The sequence below is a fragment of the Scardinius erythrophthalmus genome (assembly GCF_964197995.2).
Source record: "Scardinius erythrophthalmus genome assembly, chromosome: 6".
NCBI lineage: Eukaryota > Metazoa > Chordata > Actinopteri > Cypriniformes > Leuciscidae > Scardinius > Scardinius erythrophthalmus.
The window spans coordinates 4494832-4510070 of record NC_138226.1 but is presented as its reverse complement, the minus strand read 5'-3'; the positions used below and the strand labels follow the sequence as shown (position 1 = coordinate 4510070).

General features: G+C 38.0%; 1 protein-coding gene across 1 annotated transcript in view; it reads left to right on the top strand.

The window, feature by feature from the left end:
- grb14 (growth factor receptor-bound protein 14) overlaps window positions 1-15239 on the top strand; it is an 85956-nt gene that overhangs the window by 3519 nt on the left and 67198 nt on the right. The gene's annotated exons all lie outside the window — the stretch shown is intronic.

Below are 15239 nucleotides of genomic sequence, written 5' to 3'. Positions count from 1 at the left end.
TTTTGCGTTATGTAAACAATCAAGTCATATATAATTATTAAGCGTAAGCTGGTCTCACCATGCAGATCATACTTATGAAGTCTGATGTATATTTTATGGAATACATTAATGAATAGCCTACTTACTAAAGCCTTTTTGTTTAAGTTACTGCATAACAGGAATGACCCGAACATGAAACAAGACCAATAAACTGATCTGACGTAATGAAAGAAGCGTATTCCAATGCTAAGTAAACACATTCTACAGGATTTCTCTATTAAGTTGGTTTCGTGTTATCAGTGTGCCTTTGTAAAGCTCAGTTGGAATTGCTCAAGACAGAAACTGCTGATTCACACCAGGTTTTGTGGATTATTAAACTCATTTAGGTGTGATTTTGTAAAATAATTATGTGTGAAAGAATAATGTATTGTAACAGCCTATTTCAATGCTGCCCTTATTGTATATCATTTTATATTATTTAATTTACTGTCATATTCTCCACAAAGAGACTCCAGCCAGTAGGAGGAGCTCGTCCCGCATGTCTTCAACACGCCCATAGGGGGATTTCACGATAAAACGCCGTCTTTTCAGTTTCGAGTCGACTAGTAGCCTAGCTGTATCATTTCTTCCGATACTGCCCTCTGTAACCGGTAGGCGTGGCTTGGGAGTGTCCTCGTAGGGCAGCGAAGCAAGTGCATTCTGGGAGTTGTTGTCTTTCATCCACATGAGCCAAAAATACATTTTCTGGCTTTTCTCAGTCTAGAAGGCACCAACTTCTAAAATAATTTCACATTTCTACTAATTTTAAAAATAATATGAAATAATGTGGGCTGACGCTTCAACAGAAGCAAAACCATATATTAACACCCTCGTAGCTCACAGTAGGGCTGTCCTTGTAGGTTTATAAGTAATCGTTCAATATCAGTTTCCCTATGGAGAAACTGAATGGAGTTTATACTTCCATAACACGACTGTTGCCCTCTATTGCTCTCTTTTAAAGCACAGGATATATACAAGAGTTTTATTTTTTCTTCTGAAATCTCTAAAGTCTCAATTTGCTCTTTGTTGAATCTCATGGCTGTCTACGAGAAAATAAAGACATCTTTTCCCTGAAAGCAAGACTTTAGAGCGACTTCTGTCGGAGCAGCAATCTGAAGTCTACCTATCAATATTTCAGAGGTCCATTTTTGAGATTGTTGCATTCTTAGTTAGTATTCAAAGACTTTCCGTTTATCTCCTGATAAAAGAGTGCATGATTGAATGATGTGACTTGTTGAGTTGTTGAGGGTTATGTAACCGGCTTTATTAAACAGACTGTCTTATCATTCTGCCAATAAAAAGATTAGCATGGAATTCAGACAAAAGGAAACAGTATTTAGACTGCTTTCATATTCATCTTCTATAAGCTTTTTCCATGTTTTGCTGCTGTAATCTCGTGTTGCTGAGTGAAACGGTGATAAAACGCAGGCTGAACATTCAGTTTATCCATCAGGAATCGATTGGATCATGAAAAGTTGATGTTTGAGCACAATAAGAGCAAGAAGGTGCATTAAATATAGTTTCATGTTGGCTTTAAAATCTTTTTAATTATCTCTAAAATCCCATCTTATTGTCTTAAAGGTACACTGTGTAGGGATTTCTCCCATCTTGCGGTGAAATTGTAGCCTGGAAATCCAGACCCAAATCTGAAACATTAATGGTCTGGCATCGACTAATGAAACTCGGGCAGCTCGAGGGGCGGTACCAAGCATGCATTTGAAAATCTCACTGCACGCAATTGGATAACACTACGACCAATCACAATAAACCCCATATGCTTAGCTACCAGCGGAGCTAACTGGTAGATTAGACTCTTGCCGTATCCGGTCGGCAAAACAGCGAAAACGCCCTTCTTGCAAAGGAAGGCTTCGAGCGCAATCTTCTGTTCCTCTTTTAGATAAAAAGCCAAGTCTAACTCGTTCATTGTAGCGGCCAAAGCCGTTTCAAACAACTGGTGTTCATCCATAGCCATCTTGCATTGTTTACTAATGACTTCGACGTCACAGCGCTGTCGTCATCTTGCCTCCCGCCTATATCAGATAACCCGATGTGATTGGTGCAGCTCGGATACAAGGGCATATTTAATGAGCATCATTACTCGACGCCAGAGTAACTCGCTGAGCAAATTCAATTTGTGCTCTCGCAAGCACACAAAATTGTATTTTGCATTCAAACGAATAGTGCTCTCTAGCGCCTCGCTTTTTCAAATGCGTGTTGCAACTACTGTAGCCGTTATGTACCAAGAAGCTATGACAACATGTCTTCCAATAGCACTTCATCGAGTGTAACTATACATGTTCTTTTGTTATGCTGCCTATATAATGAATTACACAATCAAGCAATGAAAAAAAGCTTGTAATTTAGACCATAACATTGACTTACCCATCGAGAAGAAAGCAGGCAACTTCAGTGTCCCTTTCAAAGTCTTTCTCCTTCATTAGCTCTTTCCACCTGGGAAAAGCCATCCCGATATTTTTCCTCGTTTTGTTTAATTCGCCGGTCACGTTTCCTTTTAAATTATTTTTTTAGCTTTTTTAGCGACGAGGATTCCTTCTCCTGTGGCTCAGCATAAGTATGACCCTGCATTATGAAGTACCGTGAAGTGCAGCCTTTCAAATCATATTCATATTCAAAGCTGGTTTCAGTCACGTGACGCTGGCTCTGAACGAAAACACGTTGTGGAAACGCGTTGAGGTAGGCTAGTGCTTTTTGTCCCTCTCTGCTATAATAGTTTTTCAAAATGGCGGAACGACATGGAAGCCTCCTTGGACTTAGCCGTCCAATGTAAATAAAGATAAGAAATTCTTCGTTTACGAGGATAAGTCAGATCATTGGCAGAGGTAATTTTACACCAATGAGGACATATTTATGAATAAAGACATTGATTTTAGCTAATAAAATACTTAAAAAACTACACAGTGTACCTTTAAAAAAAACTGAATAAAATTCCACTCATTAAATAGAACTACAGTGAAAATTTTGTAATGTATGTAATGTTGTTTTAGCTATATCCCATAGGGGTGTCGAAATTAATCGTTTCTACGATGCATCGCGATGCAGACGAGGACGATTCGGTATCAGTTCAGTAATAGACCATAACCGATTATAATGTACTGACGCTTTTCTGATTTTCTGATGTCAGTTGTCGCGTACGTGCTTTGTCGCAGTAGCATACAATGGCAGAGGGAGGCGAGATGCGAGTGTGAGTAATTAAAAATGCTCCAACTACTTTAAAAGCCTAACATCTGGGCTCATTTCGACTTTTATGAACAACCTGGTAAGCACGACCCGGAGAAGACACACACTGGGTCTCATTCATGAAACACGAGCAGAACGAATTTTTGTGTAAATCGTGTGTAAAGTAGTTCTGGCATAAATTTTCGGATTCATTAAAATGTTCGTATTTTCCAAATGTTAGTTGGTACGAAAGAAATCTACACCTGCTCCAGCCACACGTAAATAGTGCGTTTAACATCCGAACGTTTTGCTCATTAATAAGGCTGCATTTTAATTCAACTTATACGGGTACATATTTACACAGCATTTTGAAAAAATATTATATATAGTAATTACATACGGTTTTTCTTTTTACTTTTATTATGAGAGCCAGTAATAGCATCTGCAAACAGAACACAAGTCCGCAAGTCACAAGTGTTGCAGTCAAGCTTCATGTCGAACCATTTTCTTTTCACTTCTGGGACTGTTCGATTAACAGATGAAACTCCATTAACTGCATCTTTAATACGCTGCCAAGCTTCCTTCTTTTAAGGACCTGATACGCCACTATGTACGCTTGAAAATAAAATGTGGCGTTTTGAATGAACTTCTGATAATAAAACTTCAATTTCTGCATATGAGAAATTTCTCTTTTTCATTCGCTTTTGAGAAGACATGTTGAAATCCTTCGTTTGGTGTCATAATATGATGCCCATATACTGTATAGTTGTCAGTCTGATTTAATGGGCGGGATTTATGGTAATTGAGAATGAGCGTGCACGCACGTCCCATTTACGACTGATTGGAATTCATTAACACACACACACACACACACACACACATTTCACTATCACATCTGACGTTTACGAAGTATTTGTGAATCAGGAGAAGGGTTTTCGGGAAGGTCTCTTTACGCGCAAATCACTCACATATTTACTCGTATATTTACGAATGCTTCATGAATGAGACCCACTGTGTGTAAATCATGTCACGGCACGCACAAATAAAACATGCAGGGGGTAATACCACAAACTTGAGGAACCACGTCAGCCGTTTTCACCCCGAGCTGTTAAAGCAACACTAAATAACTTTTCCTCTTCGATCCCCCTACAGGTTGGAAGCGGAATTGTCCATTACCGCTGTCGTAAATAATTTAGCCTACCGTCGCACGCACGCTTGCTGTTTATCCAGCGCCGGCTTTAGAATGAACGATGTCCACAGACAAGGTAGAGTACGTTGCATGATTTTATAAAAGTATGAAACGAAGAAATACAAAATAATGACTATTGTAACGCTTGCCATAAAGCAAGTCAAATTTGTAGTTTTCTTATGTCTCATTCGAACTACAGATCCGCTACCCGATCTGGCAAACTTGCATAGTGCGGTTATAGCAGATAGAGGGCCGCAAAGCAACTGCAGAAGTGCCGTTCACCCTGTTATGACTTGATGAACCATTGATACAATTTTGGAAACATTATTTTAAGGTAAAAAAAGTTCTTTAGTGTTGCTTTAACGCCTGGCAGAGCTACTGTCTCATGTCGTGGATGAATGGCAGCGATCACTTTTAGCATTTATTTTTGTGAGTTGTAAATGCTCCTGTTGTCTTCTACGCCCGGACTTGAGTTTTGTTTGATGTTTGATACATTCAAGAAGCGTGTTTTCTTTGAGCAGGTAAAATTAAAGGTTCAGTTCATATATCTGACTGCTTGTATTTATTGACAAAATTGTATACATGTGAAGTAAAATTGAAAATTGAGGATGCAGTGCATCGTGATATCGAATTGAACGGAATCGATGACACAATAATCGCAATCGAACCGAACCGTGAGACCAGTGTAGGTTCACACCCCTAATATCCCACAATAATGCACATTTTACAGCACATTTATGATCTTTTAGTCCACAAGTTTTCACTGCTTTTGCTGATTCTGCAAAGCAAAACTGGAAGAACAAAGAACTGCAATTAAAGATGAAGTGAAACATGTGAAGTATGCATGTTGGGACGGTTCCTTAACGAACGTGTCAGTGATTTACAGTGGCAGTTATTTGACTGGGACAGAACAGCAGCATTCCAGAAACCTGTTTTTGTCCCAGGACATTCAACAACTGTATGAGATTTTTTTTTTTTTTAAGGATTGGACCTCCTTCATATGTCAAAACATCCTTTGCAGCCAGCCATAAATATAAAATTAATGCATAAATTATATAAATAAATTAAATACATTTACAGATTAATATTGAAAATAAGACAGCTAATTTTCTGACTGTTTTATTTGACATTATCTAAACAGACAACAGACATAAATAAGATCATCAACTTTATTTTAATTGCCTATATTTATGAACATTTACTTTTAACTGAAATCATGTTTACACAGTCACTATTTCAATATTCTTACACTGAATAAAATGCAGTGATACTTATATTGTATAATATATACCAATAATAAGTTTCACAATATGCATTGCTTCAAAGCAGCTTTACAGAAAATCATGATGATAATATTTATAATATCTTAAAAGGGTGGTTGATTATGATTTCACTTCTCTAACTTTAGTTAGTGTGTAATGTTGCTGTTTGAGTATAAACAACATCTGCAAAGTTACAACGCTCAAAGTTCAAAGCAAAGGGAGATATTTGCTTTTAGAGAAATGGCTTTTTAAGGACTACAACAAACGGCTGGTAGAGACTACACCACATTCCTCCCGGGTTAGTGACATCACCAACCCTAGAATTTACATAAACCCCGGCACCAGGAACACGAAGTCCATGTTGAGAAGAGGAAGAGTTGTTGTAGTCGCACATTTGTGAGTCTGCTCAAGCTGTTGCATCCATCTTTTCACATGCAATACAATACAGTACGCTCTGTGTCACTCTGTAAGCATCTTACAATAGTTCCCACACGTGCGATTTATAGATTATCATGACAGATTATGCCAATCAAAGACTTGAAGATAGTTAACTCCACATCAGCAACATAAATTCATCAACTAACCATTCAGAAATGTCCTGTTGCTTCTACATGTTGTCACTTCTTCTTGAGTCTCTCCATCATTCTCCGACTCCAGTTTAAACATAAAAGGCAGAATAGTTTCTGACATTTCAGTGTGTGTCTGCATGAGGTAATCAGAGCTGCTAACTCACACACACACACACACACACACAAACACACAGGGGCTCTTGAAGCTCCGCCCTCTGTGCCAGGAGCAGCAGTTCATTTGCATTTAAAGGGACACAAGAAACGACGTGTTTTTATTGACCTTCAAAAAGGGACAATTTTAACATGCTGAAAAAAACATTCTGTGGGGTATTTTGAGCTAAAACTTCACATACACACTCTGGGGACAACAGAGACTTATTTTACATATTGTAAAAAGGAGCATTATACCACCCCTTTAATATCTTGCTGCCTTGTGTACTATATGTAATGAGCTGGATGATAATATAGTTACAATTTGAATGAAATCATGCAATTGAGATTTGCTATATTATCTTAATGTGAGGATTCTGTATGTATGCAGATAAAGTTGGCTATAAATCTAACCTTTTATTGCTGTGCAATTATACCCTTTACATTTTTGTGACGATATCACGCAGTTGATATTTGCTGTATATATTGCTTTAGATGAGGTAAAGGACCCTTGGGGAAAACAGTCAGTCGGGCGACCCGTTCTCCTCTGGCCAAACGAACAAACATGGTGTGATTCTGATTCCAGTGAACTAGATGTCTAAAACAAACCATTCTCATATCCCTCTTTTAATGTATGTCTATGGGATTTGTACCGAATGGACTTCAGCTAGTGGTATTTTCAAGGTCAATTGACTAAAGTCCGCACCGTGTCTCTAATGTACAATTATGCTCTTGTACGTGACGGTCTAAGAATAACAGTTTCCAGCACAGATGCATGAATGCTGGTTAATCTGATAATTCGTGCAGATGACACTAGTGATGCTAACTAACTACAGGTCATATTTCTGCTCCAGCCTCCGACTCACTCAGGACATGTCAGTCTCAGTTTTCATTTAAGGATCAACTTTGTCCTGACAATTCCTTGTAACAAATAAAAATAGAGGCAAATGAGACAATCGTTGACACAGTAAAACTATAAAACTATTATATAAATGTGCACTACATGCATCAGAATGGGAGAATTGGATGAGAAATGTATACTAGAATAATCATGCTATTTCTGACAAAAAAAAAGACATTACAGTTCAAAAGTTTTTTATAATGCTTTAATGTCTGCACTTATTTGCTCAAATTCAGTAAAAACAGTAAAATTGTGAAATATTATTACAATTTTAAACTATTTTATTCCTGTGATGCAAAGCTGAATTTTCAGCATCATTACTCCCGTCTTCAGTGTGGAAGCTTGTTTCTGCCACTGAATGAAAAAAAGAAAAGAATTTTGCAACTTTTTATTGTCACGTTACGTGTAGGACAAAGCTCATGGAGACGAGGAATACGTATTCGGATGGGATTAACTTTACAAGGGTAGATGGAGTAAAGTAATTTTACCACAGGATGTTCTGTCAATTCGCACGGGATGAGATCTCAGTAAAACTAGCAGAAGTGGGAGGGGTAACTCGATTTACGCATCGCCATCACCCTCCTGTCTTCATGTCATGTATTACGTTGCTTCCTGATATCATGTGTGCAAACACATATAACCTATATTTTATTTATACATATATAAAACAGTTATGTCCAGTCGAACAATGTATTAATTAACTTCAGATTGGATTGTGTTGGTAAAAGGCACTTGCTGTCTAACACTAAAAGATGTTTCGTGCCTCTAACATGTGCTTTCTGATCTGAATGGTGTGTGGAAAAGACTTGAGTTTAGCCACAGATTCGTCCCAGCGTCTAGATCGCAACTGAATGCTTTTTCAAGTGCCCCATACTTAAACTTAAAAACTTAAGTTTTTAACCCCATAAAAACTTTTAAACAGGAAATTACGGAATATTTACATACATATTTACAGCGGGTCTATTTGCACGGGATTAGTATTCCCTGAGGTAATTTTTCCGGACCTTTTTACTGAAGGTAAAAGTCGGCGTAATCTTTACTGACATTGTCCGTAATGAATACTGAGATGGCACTTTCGGACGGGACTAAAATCACAGAGAAGCTATTACTTTACCCCACCTCTCCATGTTAAACTAGTCCCATCAGAATAGGGCTTTAATAACCAAACTCTCAGGGGAAACACTCACGCTTACATTGACGAGACTGAAGGAGAACACAAGGTATAAATACACAGGGACTAACAAGATAACTAATGAGGTGATTGACAATGCACAGGTGATAGACAGGACTAATTAGAGCAATCATGGAAAACTAGGTCACAGGACTGAACCAAAAACACAATGAAGGGGGGAAACACTGATCATACATGTAACATTTATATACTTTTTAATATATATATTTTTTTATAATTCTTTCTGACAAATGTAACCGACTGACCGCTAGCGTTCCCTTTCCAGAAATCAAGGTTGAATCCGAAGTTAAATTTCAATGGAGAAATCAGCGTGTCTGTTTGAACGTTAATATGTAACCTGACATATATAGAGGTTTATGTGAAGACAGGTTGTTTGAGTTAGCAGTGGCCTTGTGATCCGCAGATGTCCTGCTCATAGAGTCACGTTTGTGCTCGGACTGTCTGCGTCAGTCGATGTCGACGTCACTGAGACTGATGACAGAAGCTGATCTACTCCTGACAGCATTGATCATTACAGGACACTGAAGTAAACCCTCAGGAGAGAGAGTCTGAAACCATGCAGATCATTTCAAACCTTTATGGCAATGTTTGACTTGCATCAGCTAAAAAATTATTTACTTTTGTGCATTTGGCAGATGCTTTTATCTGGCTTTTATGTTACTTGTTGCTGCGTTCTTGGCCAGGTCACTCTTGTAAAAGAGTTTTTTTTTTTTTTTTATCTCAATGAGGTGTTAACCTGTTTAAATAAAGGAAAATGAATTGCATTGAAGGGATATACATTTGATCAGTTCATGCAATTTGAATCGGATAATAATAATCGCAAAATAATGCTAATGCACAGCCTCCAGATTTCTTATCAATATTATCATTCTTCTGGCACTAATAGCTTGATTATTTGCTATATTTTGGACACTTAAACCACATTTAAAACACATAATTCCATTGCATTCCATAAAATATCAGAGCAAGCGTCTGTATATGCGCACAAATGCTGCAGAAACTTTTCTCAACTTCACTTAATCTTCATTTTTGCTCGATTTTTTTTTTTTTTTTTTTTTACTGATGTTTGGTGTTTTAGAGGTTGAAATCATTGTGGACAGTTTCAACCACCAAGTCGGTTTTATTGAAATATTTTGTTTTTTACCTATGATAAAACTGCTAGATGTTAAAGGGACAGTTCACCCAAAAATTTTTATTCTGTCATTAATTACTCACCCTCATGTCACTCCAAACCTGTAAGCATTTTGTTAATTTTTAGAACACAAATGAAGATAAACATAATTTATTACTTTATTTACAAAATATTCATCTTCAAAGCACGTTCATGCTCTCAAAAACATGCGTTGGAAATTGCTATTTTGTAAATAAAGTGGTAAATAATTTTTTTTGTGCACAAACAAAGCACTCACATAGCTTAAACAAATCAATTCGTATTCATTTTAGGATCTCTTTATGAACTTTTTGAAGCGTCAAAGTTTCCATTGCGTAGCTGTCAATGGAGGGGCAGAAATTTCTCAGATTTCATCAAAAAGATCTTTATTTGTGTTTTGAAAATGAACAAAAGTCTTACGGGTTTGGAGCGACATGAGGGTGAGTAATTAATGACAAGAATTTTCAAGTTTTGTGAAGGAGGGACACTGTTAGGGAGCCGTTCCTGACCTCCCACTACAATCCTCCCTCCTTAAACTAGTACTAATGAAAATGTAATTCCTGATATCAGAAATAGACAGAAAAAGTACATTCTTAATATCAAGAATTCACATTTTAAATAGTACAAATTTAATTGATTTCAAAAATGCATCCTGTGAATTAATAAAAGCTGAAATGGCTTGCCATAGCATGTCACTGTGTTTTAAATGATAAAAGCAATGCTTGATACTTGATGGTTATTATTTACTGAGGGATGTGCATCCATATTGACCAGTTTATCCAGCCAATCAACATTTTAAATGCAATATAGCCTATAAATCAATCGTCAATGTCAATATATTGCTCTCTATCTTGCTTTATTGCAGAGTTGTAACTAAACTGACTTGGAGACTATAATCATTGTCTTATTTTAAAGGTATGTGTGCCTGTAATGAGGAGTGTCATCACGTCCATATTGTACTGGACCCCACAGGTGTTTTGCTGGAACGTGCGCGTTTCATTTCGTGCACGCGCATATGAACGCATGTTAACACAGTTATCGTGTCCGAGCTGCAGTTTAGAAACAAACACTGTTGCCCTGTCGTTTATCAAACGTAATAAATAGCTGTATTTCACTCTCACTTTTTTTTGTCAGGTACAAAGTCACAGAACACAGCCCTGGAAGTGGCTAGCATTAGCAAGCAACAAACAGAAAGACCAAAAGATGCAGATGCCCTGCAATCCACTCTCATTGTATTTTTTTTTTTTTTTTTTTCGTGACCAGAAGGATATTTTCGCTTAATTTTCTCATCGATGTTGTAAACTTTGATTGACGTGCTTTGACACGAGGGGGAGGCGGGGCCTTGAGTCATTTGCAGTGCCCTATGCAACTTGCGTAGTGTGCGTATAGGGCTGATCAGCTCTGCGTGGAGCTGTTTATGATCACTATGATATAGTGGTTTTCGATTTATCAAGTAAATCTAAAATATGTATTTTAGGTATGAGAATTGCAAATTTTGTTTTGATAATTTGGATATGGTCATTGGGCTATTTTTGATTGGCCATTGTTGGGCTACTTTTAATGACCTAATGCAATGCATGGTTTACGTGCATTTAACAATCAAAAAATGTTTCACCAGTCGATACATCAAAGTAGATTTTGCTCAGCAAGAACAAAACTGACAGTGAAGATTGGCGGTGAGCGCTGCGGAGAGATTTGTTTTCACTGCCGCTGAGATATGGAAAGGGAAGATGATCCGTGCGGATGCACTTATATGGTTATCTATTAGCACACGCTTCATTCAGCATGTCGCTGTTGCTCTCTCCTCGTCTTTCATCGATCATCAGCTTTCTGAACCCCGCTGCTGTAGCTGAGACCCTTCTGTGTGTGTGTATTGTCCTGTGGTGGTTGTTGTCGTGTGTGGGGCCGTCGGGCTGAACTGAAATAGCTGTGCCTCTCACGTCCCGCTAATGTAATTAAGAGCGTTTGCATTGACTGATAACAGAAGAATGTGTTTTAGCCCTGCTCCTATTTTGGGACCGCCATGCTTCCCGTTCCTCGGGTGTCCTTGTCTTAGACCCGGTAGAACTTTCAGTGATGAAGCTTGTGTAAATGTATATACTGTATACACACACTAACATAAGTTTGAGGTCAGGAAGATTTTTTTGATATTGTGAAATATTATTAAAAAATGTAAATATCTGTTTTCTAAATTCTAATTTATTTCTGTGATGCAAAGCTGAATTTTCAGCATCATTACTCCAGTCTTCAGTGTCACATGATCCTTCAGAAATCATTCTAATATGATGATTTACTGATTTATTCTTGAAATCCATTTAATTAAAAAATTCCCTAATCTTTGATACAGTACCATGATTATTTGAGAAGTCGTAACAAGGAAAAAATGGTGATTTATCATGTCAGGTTTGACTGATCAGTTCCCTGAGACGGCAGTAGCTTGTGTTGGATCATTGAGACCCAGTCCTTACTATTTTAACTTCAATTTTGGTTGCATGTTGTACTTCAGATTCGTCTTTTAATTTTTCTATGGCCTTTTTGCCTTGTGTTTAGATAGATGATGATGGAGGAAAAGATGACAAGAAATGGTCGCAAGCCAGATTTAAACCTGAATCACTATATGACCACCATAGCTCAACCATTTCCCATGCTCTCTCTGCTATGTCTATCCAAAAGTCTAATTTGAGTTTTTAAGATATGTGCATCATAGCTGATTGTGTCAGAGCACATGCAATAATCAATGCATTAAAACAACTAGTGTTTTGCAGTGCATTACCTAACGTATAGGATCCAGTTAAAAGTTGAAAAACATTTCACAGTATTCCAATTAGTTTTACAAATATTAGAACATATTTCTTCTCTTTATTTTGTGATGCAATAGTTATGTAATAGACGAACGAGTACAGTGAGTGCAGTATCAGACCCAATAATGATGCCATGCCAGTGTTTGTGAAGTTTATGTCATAATGATGGATAATCACCTCAGAGCAGTTTGGCACTTGTGTGTGTGGACAAAGTCAGTACAGCAAATGTGGAAAAAGCACTGAAGTTTAAAACTTTAACGTAATAGTCCTCCAAAACGCTTTCCCCGAGAGCAGTGCTATAAACATGTCTGGTCCGAATAGTTTAGAGCGCTAAACTTTGTGTTTATTTCATCCTGCTGCGAATCCCTGTCAGGAGGGACTTTGACCGAAGAGCCGCACATTAATACTTGATCTGAAAGGTAAACAACAGCGCATATTATCATCGCATCTGATAGCAGGTTCTGCCTTTTCACATCTCTTATCTTTCTTACCTTTCACTTGTCTGGGCTGGTTGTGTTGTATTTGTAAAGGGGATTTAATCTAAAGCAACAAATCAGGAAGTCATTCATTTCATTAAAGGTCCCATGACATGCTACTTTTTGTAGGCTTTAATATAGGCCTTAGTGGTCCCTAGTACTGTATCTGAAATCTCTTTCCAAAAATTCAGTCTCAGTGCAGAATTATAGCCACTATAAGCCAGTCCCAGAATGAGCTTCCTTCAGACGGGCCGTTTCGGTGTCTGTAGCTTTAAATGTTAATGAGGAGGAGATAGGCGGCGGAGGGTGGGTGTGGCCTTGACCATCTGCGGCAACGGTAGACCATGCATGTTTACATTGGATATATTGCAATGGCACGGAGACACGCAGTCGTTCAAGCATTTCAGTTTGACCCAGAATCTGATCCGGATGGAGAAGCAACGGATGAAGAAGTTGCAACTCAGCAGCTCCAGCAGGACGTTTCCGAATGGTTAGTTTAAAATATTATGTCTGGATACGGTACTTTATTCGGATGGTTTAGTTATTATCATGTAGCTAACACTAACCTACTGTTGCCTTTTCACGGGAGATCTGTAACGTCTGTAATTTATCTTATTACAATTACATCAAGCTCTGCGATCTTGAAATGCGGATATCGCGCACGCCGTATAACCAACAGGAAAACGCTATCCAAATAACAAAGAAGTGTACAACACTCGCGTTACAGTGTGTGTATTCACACACATACTTGATGCTGTCTACCTTTACATTAGCGCAAGTAACTGCATAGCTAATGTTACAGCCACATTCTACGTGTAACAAGCTAGGTAACCATAAACAGTAAAGCAACAACTTGTATCATTAGTTGACTTACTTGTCCGAGGTGTGTAACGTTAGCTGAGCCAAAGAGAGTTGGTACTGATCCAGACTTTAGTTTCAGACGTTCAGCAAGCCCAGCTCTGTATTAACCCCTCGGTGTTCATTTGTACATCCAATTATTGAGCAATTATTATGCTTCGCTCGCTCAAAAGCCATTATATCTCTCGTGGACAAACTAAAATCGCGCGCGCGCGCGTTCCTACTTCCTAGCTCATTTTCTCATGGGCGGAAAATATTCTCTGGGCGTGCAAAGCAGAGACAGGGGAGGTAACATTCCTCCTTATAACGTCATAAAGAGGAGATTCAAGATCAGCGCGGTTGAGCGTCCATTTTCTCAAAGGCAGAGAAAGATAGCAAAAGCTTGATTTACACCGATTAAAATTTCTAGAAACTTGGGGACCATTTCTTCCGATACTGCCCTCTGTAACCGGTAGGCGTGGCTTGGGAGTGTCCTCGTAGGGCAGCGAAACAAGTGCATTCGGGGAGTTGTTGTCTTTCATCCACGTGAGCCAAAAATACATTTTCTGGCTTTTCTCAGTCTAGAAGGCACCAACTTCTAAAATAATTTCACATTTCTACTACAAGTATGGTCAAGTATTATAGCATGTATGAAAACACTATTTTAATAATAAGTAGATCATATTTGACTTGTATATATTTCATGTTGCATGAGCCTAACCAGAGAAGAATGCCTGCATCTGGTTCCTCTCAAGGCTTTCTGAAGTTTCTTCCATGCCACAGTGTCCTTTTTCTTGAAAACTGAAGTTTAAATAGTAGGATAGGATCATCACAGCACATCAATTAAACCAATGCATTAAACCAACTAGTGTTTTGCAGTGCATTATCTGATTTGGGGTCAGATTTACTAAAAAGGTCAAACTAGCATGCGGTCGCAATCTAATAAAAGCACAAATAGGAGTGGAAAGTTCTGCGGGTGATCTACTGACAATGCACAAATTCAGTGGGTTAAGGCATGCTTTCTTTCTGGCCATAAATAATGGCATAAATACAACTAAATGGACCACCGCAAACCTTTGTAAATCACACTGCATGATTCATTTAAATTCTCTCTGACTTAAATTTTGCATCTGAAAGGGAAACTCCTATATGCATATGCAATAGGTCAAAAATGACTGCCTACACCTTTTCATTGCTCATTTCTCACTGTCTTTAGTAAATCCTGATAGTATTTTTAACGCCCAAAGAGGGTTTGTGCTGGGCTAAGTTTTTTGTAAATCTGGCCCTTAGTATCTTGGTAAGAAGCTGAAAAGTTGAAAGACTCAGTGTTGCATCTTTCTTTTCACCCTATTCTAATTTGTTTCACAAATTTCTTTATTCGTGATGCAACGTTTATGCAACTGACAAACGAGTACAAAAGCGCAGCATCAGACTCAATAATGATGCCAGTATCTGTATCAGTGGATCCATCATTTGTGAAGTACAGTATGTAAAACAACACATTATAATAAAGATTC